Raw genomic sequence first — 12148 nt, 5'->3', positions numbered from 1 at the left:
AATTTCAATATAGTGTTAATGTCCTTTGATTTTCCTTATACATTAACTAAAATGTATTTAATTAAATATCAACTTACATCCAGAAGTAGTAAAATGATTGCCATCAACTGATAACTGCTTTGGGTTAACTCAATAATTATTCTTTAAATACCGATATTATATTTAGTATTGATTTGCATCCTTGTTAACTATCTCAGAAGACAATCATGGAAGCATGAAACATAAAATGCTCGCTTAGTTCTCATATTCTTACAGGCAAGGGAACTATAAGATATAAAGATGAATGGATGAAGTTATACTATAGACGTGTACTTTTTAATCTATGAATGAACATAGGAGAGAGAAGAAATTGCCTAGTATTTAATGTCAAAGTTTAATTTCAGTAAATCACTAAGAAATTTATTAAACTGCAAGTTATTTAAACTTTTACATCAACTGGCTTGTTATTTGTGACTTTAATGTGTTAGTGATAGCATTATGCTTATGTTCACAAGTTACATTGAAATCCAAAGCTGCTTAGAAGCTACAATTTTAATATTTTAATTATTCTTCTTTTGAACTGAGGTATTACTGTATCATTATGAACAGAATTTGACTACAGCAGAAGTAACAAAAGGTTACTATCTCTTAAAATTCACTTCAACAGTCACTTGTCTACCACTGAGTTTCTAATCTAGAGGCTCAATACATAAATGTCTGGAGAAAATTTATTGTTTTAGGGCAGTATAACTAAAGTCTATTGTTTAGTTTATAGGAAGTTCTAGTAGGTTTGTTTTTCATTATATTATCATGTCATCAGGATATTACCTCTGTAAAATTCCCTACTACTGACTTTAAGCTGCTTGTAATGACAAATAAACTCTTCCAATAGACATTCTCTATTCTGTATACAAATAACTATACATTTCAATTATCAAAATTATTATTTTAAAAAACTCAAATAATGAATGAATGGAGAATTTAGTGCACAGAAAAGTGAAGAGAGCTGTCCAATGTCACACAGCTCACGTGAACCCACATTTTCTGATGGATTCTATATCTCCTCCTCCATCACCACTGTTCTTCATCCATACTCTAAATACCAAGAAGCAGAATTCCAGTGCCACGAACAGGACTTACAAAGCACTTTATGGAAATGAAAATGAGTTTTTTTTTTTTGATAAATTATTTCCTAAATGTAGATTTCATGTATTTTATGGTTACTATATCTACCTTTTACTTAGATCTCTTACTTCAGAGCATTCTTAATCTTACACAAAATGAAACAACTGAATACTCCTTGCTTCATTCAGTTTCACTAGTGATTTGTGCCTATTTTTTATTTAGTTGCTTTATAGCTTATGCAATTTTAACTTTTAGATACTGCAGAATAAAACACCAGCGTGGCCATCAGTAGAAACAACGTGACTGGTCGCATATACATATACCCCATATAAAATTTCATACTCCCACCCTAAACTGATCCAGGATACACAATTCTCAAAGTTTAGAAAAAAGCATGAGAAAAACTCATGAGAACAGCTTTGCAATGACGTCAAGCATTTTGCTACTTGTCAGAGGCAGTTTTTTTTGAGATGCTCCTATTTTAATACTTGATGAGTAGAATCTAGAATTATAACAAATGATACTTACGAATGCTTTAAAAGGATGATAGACACTGTTCCAAAATAATTCACTTAGGAAACCTCCTTGGTTAAAAAAAAATACTGGTAGATTATAAAATGTCAAATATTTTGCTGATCTTCAAAACATCTTGGGAGAAAAGAATAGGAGGAGTAAAGTGGTCTTGTTCGAAAAACCATAGGACAATTTAAGATACTAAAACACTTGTGGTAAAAGTTAAAATATAATGTATATCTTTTTATTCTCAGTCTGGGTCAACATTAGTAATATAGAGTAGCTCAATCTACTATTCAAAGGATTCCGTGGAAAGAATTTCTGCCATGAGTAGGAACATGATGGTAGTTACCAAGCGCTCGCGTGTTTCTCATTGTGGAATTCCAGGGGTGTTGATAAAGAACACTCTGCCCACCGCAAAGCCTGCTTTGCAGCTGGTTAAACTATTCAATAAATAACAAGGAAACAATTGGATAAAATTACATAACAGCATAATTTTTACATTTACATGGTTTCCACATGTAAAACAAGTTTCATTTTCCCAATCTTTTCCCACCCAGATATATTCTGATGATGAATAAAATGTCTTACATTTTATAATCTCCCAGTATTTTTTTTTTTTTGCCAAATAGGCTTCCAAAGTAAAGTATTTTGGTTCAGTGCCTAGCATCTTTTAAAACCATTTATAAGTAACTTTTGTGATAATTCTAAACAATTTGTCAATATAGACCACATGAAATTTTTTTTAGTGTTTTACTAGAGAAAATTGCAAATGAAGTAACATTTGTATTTGTTTTAATCCTATCCAATTTCAGTTCCTGAACCTTTGCCTTCTTGAGTTCTTCCAACCCCATGTTTTTCCTTACTTCAGCATGCCAGAAAATTAAGAATTAAGATAAACTATTTGGCATCTTTTACTGACAGTTTTTTCTTCTGCTTATGGTCTGGTTTCCTTAAGATATTTGAATGTGAATTAATTTTCAAAACTGTGATGAGTCAGATTAAAATGTTAGTGAAAGTTAGATTTAATGTTATTAATGTTCAGTTCAGTCACTCAGTCGTGTCGGACTCTTTATGACCCCATGAATCGCAGCACGCCAGGCCTCCCTGTCCATCACCAACTCCCAGAGTTCACCCAGACTCATGTCCATCAAGTCAGTGATGCCATCCAGCCATCTCATCCTCTGCCGTCCCCTTCTCTTCCTTCCCCCAATCCCTCCCAGCATCAGAGTCTTTTCCAATGAGTCAACTCTTCGCATGAGGTGGTTCACATATGTGATAAAAATACAGTAGAGACAGTGCAAAATGTGATTTAGATCATTACCTCCAAGTGAAGAAGATTGGAATCAGTCAATATTCATCACTCAGGAGTTTCTTTAAATCAGTACAGAATGCTATATTGCAGACGAAAGTCCGAGTATTGATGAATGTAACTAATACTTAATTCTATTAATTTAACACCTGTCTTGTTTTCAACATTGTACAAGGAACTTTATGTATATTGTCATGTTTAACTTTCCCAGCAATTCTATGAAGTATAATTACTACTGCTGTTTTCAGATCATGAATCTGAGGCACAGAAGGGTTAATTTGCTTTTTCAAGGTTATATTATAAGATTCTAATTTAGCTTTGGTGGAATTTAACATTACCTCCTGGCTACTATTATGCTATGATGCCACCTCATCTTTAAATCAATTCATATTTGTTTATATGACTGCAGCTCTTCTCTAGAAAGGCTTACACTTCACAGTCAAGTCAAATAATCTCTATATTCCTTATCATGTAGAAGTTTATAGAAACCAGAAATATCTTTCTTACTTATGCATCTAATCCTTAGATATTTTCTTTCTTGGACTGGCTCAACAGAGAATTAAAACCAATATATTTAAATTTTTAAAACTCAATTCTTTGCTTAATTAAGAAATTTATCATGTTTTCTTTGAGGACTTACACACTCTATAAAATGAACTTTTTATAAAAAGTTGGTCTTATGCTTTAGGGCATATTTCTGATTAATACATATATTTCTTCTATGTAATTGTAAGCAATCATTACTTACTTGAATGCTGTTGACCAGTCTTCTAACCAAATGCTAGAGTGGGGCCTTAGGTGGGTAGAGTGTTCATGAAAGCCTTTATCCACACTCCTATAGTTACACAACGTAAAACATGAGACACCTCGGTAGCTACCATTTATCTCCTACTCTCGGCAGACATAGCTTTCATGGAAGTCTTCTGGATAAGTGGTGCTCCAACCTGTGTTGATTGCTTTGATTGACTGCAAATTTCACAGATTTCCAGAATGTACAGAAACCACCTCCCAATATCTTTCTGCTGGTGTCACATAATATAAAGCAAATCCCCTTTCCATTAAGGAAAATACCCTGCAATATATAAAGGTAACTGTAGTGTTTCTCCATAGTCCTTTCCCCTTAAATATCATTGTTTCTTCAACTATTGTTCACAAGACATGCTTCCCAGATGCCACCTCACCTTTTACATTTATCAAACCCCTGCTATCTCCTACAGGTCAAGCACTCTCTTAGCATTCCTGCCATTAAATTTATTGGTTACAGGATGGGCACTGATAAACACACAGTAATTACACCACAAGATAGAGGTATTGTGATCTAACTGTGAGAGGGAAGTAGAGTCAGTGGTCTACCCTGGGGAAAAGGAAGCTCAGAGGAACCAGAGACTGGCAAAGACGCTAAATGATGTCAGACCTGTGCTAACCAGGGTCACTGTTTCCTTGCTCTTGATGCTGTGATTCTGTTAATTCATTTTAAGTTTGCATTAGCATTGTATTAGCCTTATTATATTTTGGGTTCTTGTTTGAAGTACATTTGTAACTGATGAAATGTTTTAAAAAATTCAATAATTACATTTACCCCTCTGTAATTTCATTATGTTAAGTCCATTGTTCCAGTGAAGTGAGTAATGATTAGGAATATTGGTTTTTACACCCACTAATTTGTGAGAATAAGATAGGGGATCAGTTCTGCTGCCGCTAACATTTCAATAATAGTACTCACTTTCAGTCTATAGGAAAAAATACAGTAATTTGAGATCTTTTACTCACACACTACTTTTAAATTCTTTGTAAGTATAAAGAGAAGAAGCAAAGTTGAGAATTACATTTTCTAAAATTGATTGGTCTTTCTATTTTCCAAAGAAAATAACACTAAATAGTATGCTGTGTCCTAAGCTTTACCAGACAATTTCACAGAACCAAGGATAATAATCATCAGGTAGAGTCAAAATTCAGCTTGGCAGCTTGCATATTCAAGAAGTTGCTACTCCTCGTTGCATTTTTCTACAAGATGGAGTAATATTCTCAGTTTGGCATGTAACTTTTCAATAGGCTTTCTGGGTATCAGTTCATCAGAAAGGTATTTCCTGACCAGCTTTATAGCTTTCACTTATACTCTTTAAACCACCACCTTGGTATATTCACCTTTATAGTACTTAGTAGCCCATAGCATCTTATTTGTTTAATGCCTGCTTTCTCCCACCAGAATACAAGCCTCCTAAGAGTTGTTTCGTTCACCCTAGTATCTTGAATGATATCTGGCACATATTGAAAATAAGAGAGAATATTTATTATCATTATCGCTATGAACATCACTGAATAAAAATGATATGCTATTTTTTCTGTTTAAAGTGAAAAATATGTCTAGATGGAGAAACAGAATAATCTAAGTACTAAATTGAGTTCAACTTGGTTTGACTGATTTGAAGATCTTTTTTGTGTTTATTCAAAAAGTGCCTTATTCCAAGGAAAGTGGCTTCACAAACAGATATCAGGAGCCATCATACTTGAAATGGATTAATAAGTGTAATTTTTAAATGATTTCCTGTGTTTGATTTTACATATTACAGTATGTGAAATCTCAAGTGCATTGACATAACTATTAGTGAAAGATTGGTTGTGAAACAGATGAAATTTAATTCTGGTTCTAATTATCCATTTGCACTTTAGAGTAATGAATAGAATTGGGACTTTTATATGCATTCACAGGAGCATATGCATCTCTGCATCTGTTTCCTTTCTTGTATTAATCTTTAGTGTTGCTATATTTATATCTGAGGTTTAAATTATTTTTGTGTAGGCGTGAAAGACTATTCAGTACATCAAGAAGAACTCTTTTGAGATGTCTGATGAAATATGACAAATTCTGTGGAACAGCAGTCTACAATTGAATTTTTGCTTCAGGAATGGAGTCAAGCCAAAGCATCTTAATGTGCAAAATAGCTTTCCCCTCTCTCTTTTTCTTCCATTAGTATGGCAGTGGGCCTTTAGGCTGAATATGAATGTTACTATGCTTAAACTATTAAATATAAAAATGATTTATGGGAGTTTAAAATACCAGTATAAGGATTATTTACATTTATTATTATTTTATTTTTGCCACTAAGCTGCATTTGCTGCATAAAAAAAAAATTCCACTGACAATGAAAGGGAAGTATATAGAAAAGGAGCAAAGGATTCTACTTAAAGGACTTAGCCAACTAAATGAAAATTCATAGGTAGGTGGGTAGTCAATATTTTAAAGTTGACATAACTACTTCTCTGACATGGATTTCTCATCCTATCTCATCTTTTATGGTTTAATGTTCTTTACCCTCCTTTTCTGAGCATTTTTCCACCCATTCCTGTGTTCAGACTTGACCATTAGATAAACAATAGCTGTTGTACTAAACATGAGTGGTGTGCTCCTCAAGTTTGCAAGAGAGTGTTTAAGCTGAAGTGGCAAAAACAAAGACAAAAGAAAGGAGGAAATGGGGAAGAGAAGAAAGGAAAGAAAGGATGGAGAGGGGGAGGGAGGGAGGAAAGAAGGATGAGAAAGAGGTAAGGGAAAAAAAGGAAGAAGGGTGGGAGGAAGGAAAGAATAGGGAGAAAGGAACAGAAAAAGAGAGGAAGAAAGGGAAAGAAGGAAAAGAACAAGGTGAGTGAAAAGAGATTAAGGAAGCATTTCTACATTTCCTTTTTGTTTGAACCTGCCCAGCTTTCAACTTCCATAAGAATATGGTGGAAAACAAATTCTATTAAAGACTTTTAATGAGGAGGTTAACTGCTTGAAATAAAGCACAATTCAAGTTTAGCTGATGGTGGAAGCTCCAAAATGGAGGGAATTCTTTTAATCTGGGGAAAAAGAACTCTTTGTTGTGTGCTTGCTCATGTGTGTTAGCTTACTAAAGTTGCCTTCTTACTGAAAGCTACAAGTATTTCAAACATTTATTTCTAAGAAGTCTAAAAATTGAGTTTGGCACAGAAGTTTCTGTTCTAGAACTTAATAGAGTCATTGGTTTTGTTTTCTCAGAGGCTTTGAGTATATCACCAAATTAAGTTCCCAAGCGTTCAGTACTTTTTAATTCTTTGATTTTTTTCTCATTTCCTTAATTCCAATTGATTAATCATGATTATCATTTAGAATTCATAGAGTGTTAAATATATCTCTTGACGTAATATTTTTAAGGTCATCTAAATAGGAAAATTTCCTCAATGAGTGACTTTGAAAGCCAATATTTAGTTTGTTATATACATGCTATTTTGTTATAATCTATGTCATGACCTGAATTATATGGATTATAAATGGACATAGACAAATTATAAAAAGACACGTGAAATAAACACATCAATTTATATCTGCAAACATGTTCACCAGTAGGAATGTAGAATAAGTTACTTTTTTTTTTTTTTTTAATCTACTTGTCTTGAAATACTAGAAGCCATTGATATGTTTGGGTTTCATTATCAGACTATTTTGGATTGAGGGAAACCTGTTATCAATTCAATATTATTCCAAAAGAAATTTAGATTTGTCAACTCTAGAATGTGATAGCATTCCTTAGAAAACTGAGATAAAGAAACTTGAAAATAAGACCGTATTTTGAAAGTTCTACATTGCAGTTGACACCTCTAAGTTCTGAAGACTGCTGAAAATAACTTTTTAAAAAGAGTGCATTTGACACTCCGTAACAGTATAGCTGAAAGTTTCCTGAAGTGTTAAAGGAAAGGTTGACTAAATGTTATTCCCTGATGGCTGAAGGCAGCAGCATTATGTCTGCCACCTGACCCAATTTTTTCTCACTTCATAAACTTAAAATAAATCAACAGACAACATGGTTTCCCTTTTTCCTCATGATTTGGAATACATAATGAATGACAGTTAACTTTCTCTCTGCTGTCTAGTTTCACAAGATGTGTGTCACCACAGTCTTAGTAAGTCTACTTCTACTGTAAATCTTACTAGGCCAGTTACTTTCAGAAAATCTCACACTGCTTTTGACATGTATCCAGATGTGGTATTTCTGACCACTCTGTCATCCCCAAGACAATGGTGAGATGGTGCATCTCATCTTTTTATTTCTCTTCCTGCTCCTGAGTATCAACTATGTTTTACAGGAGTTTCAGCTACACTGTTTACATTTTTCATGAGAGCAACCTTTAATAAAGAAGACAATCTTGTTATTTGAAAATTTTACTGTACTCAGAAAATATATTTGTTCTTTAAATAGCCCAAAGTTTTAACTAGAGAAAAAAAGTAACATTTCAGGCTAGATTTTAAGCGTAATGCATTATCAATGAATTTCAGCCCAGAAAGAATTAACCTTCTGGGTGCACAGCTTCTCTGCCTTGGCTTCCAGCCAGGACTGATATTCTAGCTTTATTTTATAAGTTTCCCCAGCTGCTTTCCAAATCTAGGGAGGCTGCACCAGCTAGAATCTTCTAGTTTGATCAAAGCATGCTAAATGTTTCTCTGTTCTTCTCCCTGAGTAGATGCTACTCTATGTAACACAGAAAGTTTGATTTTTGGATTTTATTCTTAAAATAAACCTTTCCCACTCAAACAGAATCTGCTAATCATATAAATGTAAGACTTACTGGGTACAAATATTTTACTGACTTAGAAACATTTATCTAGCATTTTTAAGGAGTAAGGTTAGCACTTAGATTTGAACTAAGAGACTACATTTTTTAAGAATGATTTTTTTTTTTGAGGTGGGAGAAAAGAATAGGTACAATAGTTTGAATATTCAGATACAAAAGACTGTCCTTTGATTTGCATACATATATAAACATGTATTTCTATTTTGGCTATCAAATACAGAAATTCCAAATAACGATTTTATGTATTTATATATAAATAGTCTCCATATACTATTTTTTTGGTATTTAAGGAAAATCATCTAAATGGACGTGTTACTTAGATAATAACTTCAGATGGAGAAAACAAAATGCAACTTACTCACATTTTCAAGTTTATGGAAAGGAAAACAAATATTAAAATCCTTATGAAGTTTTACCTTTTGTATTTAAGAATGACACCTGAGTTTCTAAATTGCATTAATATTTTCTCTCTAAGGCTGAGTTTCAACTTATAGTTAATAATTCATATATATAATTTTTTCAAAAGATATTCTAAGCATCAATCTTAGCACTGACCAACTGCCATTAAGATGGGATAAAAACTGATAAACAGATTCTGCTTAGTGTGCAATTTTCAAAAATCTCCATCAGCTTATCATAAGACTTCTATCAATGTAGGTGCTATGTAATATTGATCAGCATAAGATACATATTCACAAGATTCCTTATTATAATAATATCAATAATCACGGGCATTAAAGTATGTTAAATTCTCATTTTTGCATAGAGATAAAGGTACATGGCAAATACATTTTGCTTATTAATCACTCATTTTTTATGAATTCCAGTTGAAGACTTAGACTCTTCTAGTCAGTGGACTTTACATTCTCTACATACATCAGCTTCGTGAAAAAGCCATGACCAACATAGCATCTACTTGGCATCTGGCTATAGCTAGCAGGAATATTTTAATAGAAGAAATTTAAGTTATTATTCTGACATAAAAAAGACTTTTTAAACCTTTATGGGAAAAAAACTGCCTCCTAGTTTTGGAGAGATCCAGGCAATTACAACAACTTTTGTCTTCATGTATTTCCATTTGTGTACAGAAACTCAAAGAAGTTGAACCATAAAGTTGGTGAGAAACTGAATAACTAAAATAACTAAGGCAACACATCAACATCTTTGTATGCAATTTACTTTAAAACATTTATGATCTTAAGTTGATGAAAAATATCCTGATAAACTAAACTATGAAAGTAAGAAAAGGTGAGTTTGAAAAACACATAATAAAGTATGAACTATTGAAACTTTTCTAGAGTTATATTAGAACTCACAGTACAACCTATCATAACAAAATATAATATCACTTGAAAATACTCTTGACAGTAACTCTGAAAAATACAGCATCTTATAAATGAGGACAAATTACAAGGAAAATACAAGTTTAAGTTTCTATTTGTATTTAGCTTTCTCTAATCAGAGATTTTGGAAGAGATTAATGAAAGTCATACTTTAAGTAATATCTCTTGTATTTCAATTTATTCTGTGCATGAGGAATTTGGAGGTATTTACAGGTATAACATAAAGCTGTTTTTATCTTCCTGGGAATCTGTGCTTATGGCATATGGCATATATTGTTCTAAGAATTTATTTTTCTTTCCTAATAGGACCTAGTAGAAAAGCATCTATTTCTTTAAAAGCAATTTATGGCTGCATCATACAATTTCAAATGTCTGTGACAGCTGTTTCTCTAAAGCAGACCATTAGGACAGAACGTGGCCATAAATCTCAGGTCCCAAAGAGAGGAGTTCCCATCTTGAGTAATTTGAATGCCATGTTATCAGTAATACTTCTCAGGGAAACATTTATAACTCCACAGTTCAGCTGTTGAGTTTGGAATATTTGCATTTCAATATGAAAAGGCTAAAACTATTATCAAGTGGGGTCTTTATTATGTAAATATTCTGGCAATAGTTTACAATATTTCAAGTTCTGTCTTTTTTTAGGCAGGACTGTATTTTACCTTTACAGTGCAAATATAACTTTATAATAACAGGTAAGAGCACATATGTTGAAAAGGGAAACTGCATTTGGTTTAAAACTACATAAATCTTCTACCTAAATCTTTCACAAATAAAACTTTATTGTGTTCAACTTGTTTACATAGCTAAGCAACATATATTCATTTAATGCACACACCTCCATTTCAGCAAATTAAGCAATAACTTACCTAGAGAAGCATTTCATTTTTTTTTCTCTTTTCCTAACTTCAATTTATCCCGAGTTAGAAAATGAGATATCCAGTATTTCAGGTTCCTTGGGCTCCAGGTTAATTAGAAGGAGATTTCAGTTCTGTACAATCTGCTTTAATATTCCGAGAGCACTCTTTAGCTCTAGTCCTAGTATCTGAACTCTTCCAGCAGAGTCTCTTTTTATTTATACACACATTGTCCTTTTCAAAACAAGCAGCCAGCTGGAATGATTCAAACCTCTGTTCAGCACACCGTTAAAATGCAGCTTCCTCCTTGGACACGAGAATTACACCAGGGAGCGGACCGAGCACAGCAAAAAGGCTATGAGAACTATTTAATCACCAGAATAGCAGCTGCTCCGCTCCACTCTTGCTACTGCTGCTCTGCTTCTTGTTTAGCTGGAGTCGGTCTTTCCCTCCCTCCCTCTTTCTCTCACATCTCCAGAACTAGAAAGGCAGCCGGTTTATGATTGGCAGAAACAGCCAATTCCTTCAGCTAATCATCCTCAAGACTTTCAAGGACCTGGAGCTGTCGTGATGTCATCCAGTCAGGGGGATGTTACACATGAATACATTCCAACAGAAGCTAATTCAGCGATCAGCTGCATTCCTCTCACACCAGGGTGATTGATTAGGTGCTCCTGGAGGATTTGCATAATCTTTCATTGTACAGTTGGACTATTTCTTATGAAATTCGAGAGTAAAATTCCACTTTGCAGCTAGGACACTGTACCAAAAGATTCTATTGGCTGAAAAAAGAAAAGTTCATGACACGGTTTTCTGAGGTAAGTGTGTGCCAGTCAAGCATGAGTTATGAACTCAACACAAGCCAACCATGAGCAGGAGGAAACTTGAAATCCTAGTGACCCATGTATTCCTGAAATTAATAATAATGTTTTAGATCATAACAAATGGTAGAAGAAAAAAATGAATAGGCATATGTGTGTGTGTTTAGTGTATAAATGGTTTCATTGAGGTAAATTACTGAATTATTATGGAGAAGTTCTATTCCCAGTATGGACAAAAGTTGTCCCCTTGTCTCATTTTCTATTTGGCAATATAGGATGAGGATTACCTGCTTTTTGTTCTCTACTAACTCATATTAACTCATAATATATAAATTGTATTTATTTACTTTATGTAAAGTTCTTGAACTTCTTTATCCAAATACATACAAGATAAAGATAGAGTACTTTCAAGTATATTTCTTCATTCCAGGCTATCTAATTCTTCAGGCTCTTATTGTTTCTATTTTATTTAGTCTGCACCATTTAATATAATGGAATAAAATGTTCCAAAACTGGATGACAGTTTGGCCCAAGACCTCTTATAGGCTACAGTACAGAATTTCAGGCTCTTCTCAGGCTCAAAGTTCTATTCTGGGATATTTGTGTTTTGGTGAG

At 33.4% G+C, this 12148-nt stretch overlaps 1 protein-coding gene across 1 annotated transcript in view; it reads right to left on the bottom strand.

The window, feature by feature from the left end:
- Positions 1 to 11254, bottom strand: part of LOC113894006 (bifunctional heparan sulfate N-deacetylase/N-sulfotransferase 4) — a 323217-nt gene extending 311963 nt beyond the window's left edge. The window contains exon 1 of the mRNA XM_027543739.1: positions 10725 to 11254. The gene's annotated coding sequence lies outside the window, so the exon portion shown is untranslated. The remainder of the gene's footprint in view (positions 1 to 10724) is intronic.
- Positions 11255 to 12148: the final 894 nt, after the last annotated feature.

Source organism: Bos indicus x Bos taurus, chromosome 6, assembly GCF_003369695.1.
Source record: "Bos indicus x Bos taurus breed Angus x Brahman F1 hybrid chromosome 6, Bos_hybrid_MaternalHap_v2.0, whole genome shotgun sequence".
NCBI lineage: Eukaryota > Metazoa > Chordata > Mammalia > Artiodactyla > Bovidae > Bos > Bos indicus x Bos taurus.
The sequence above is the reverse complement of the archived record's forward strand: the minus strand, read 5'-3'. Positions and strand labels throughout refer to the sequence as shown.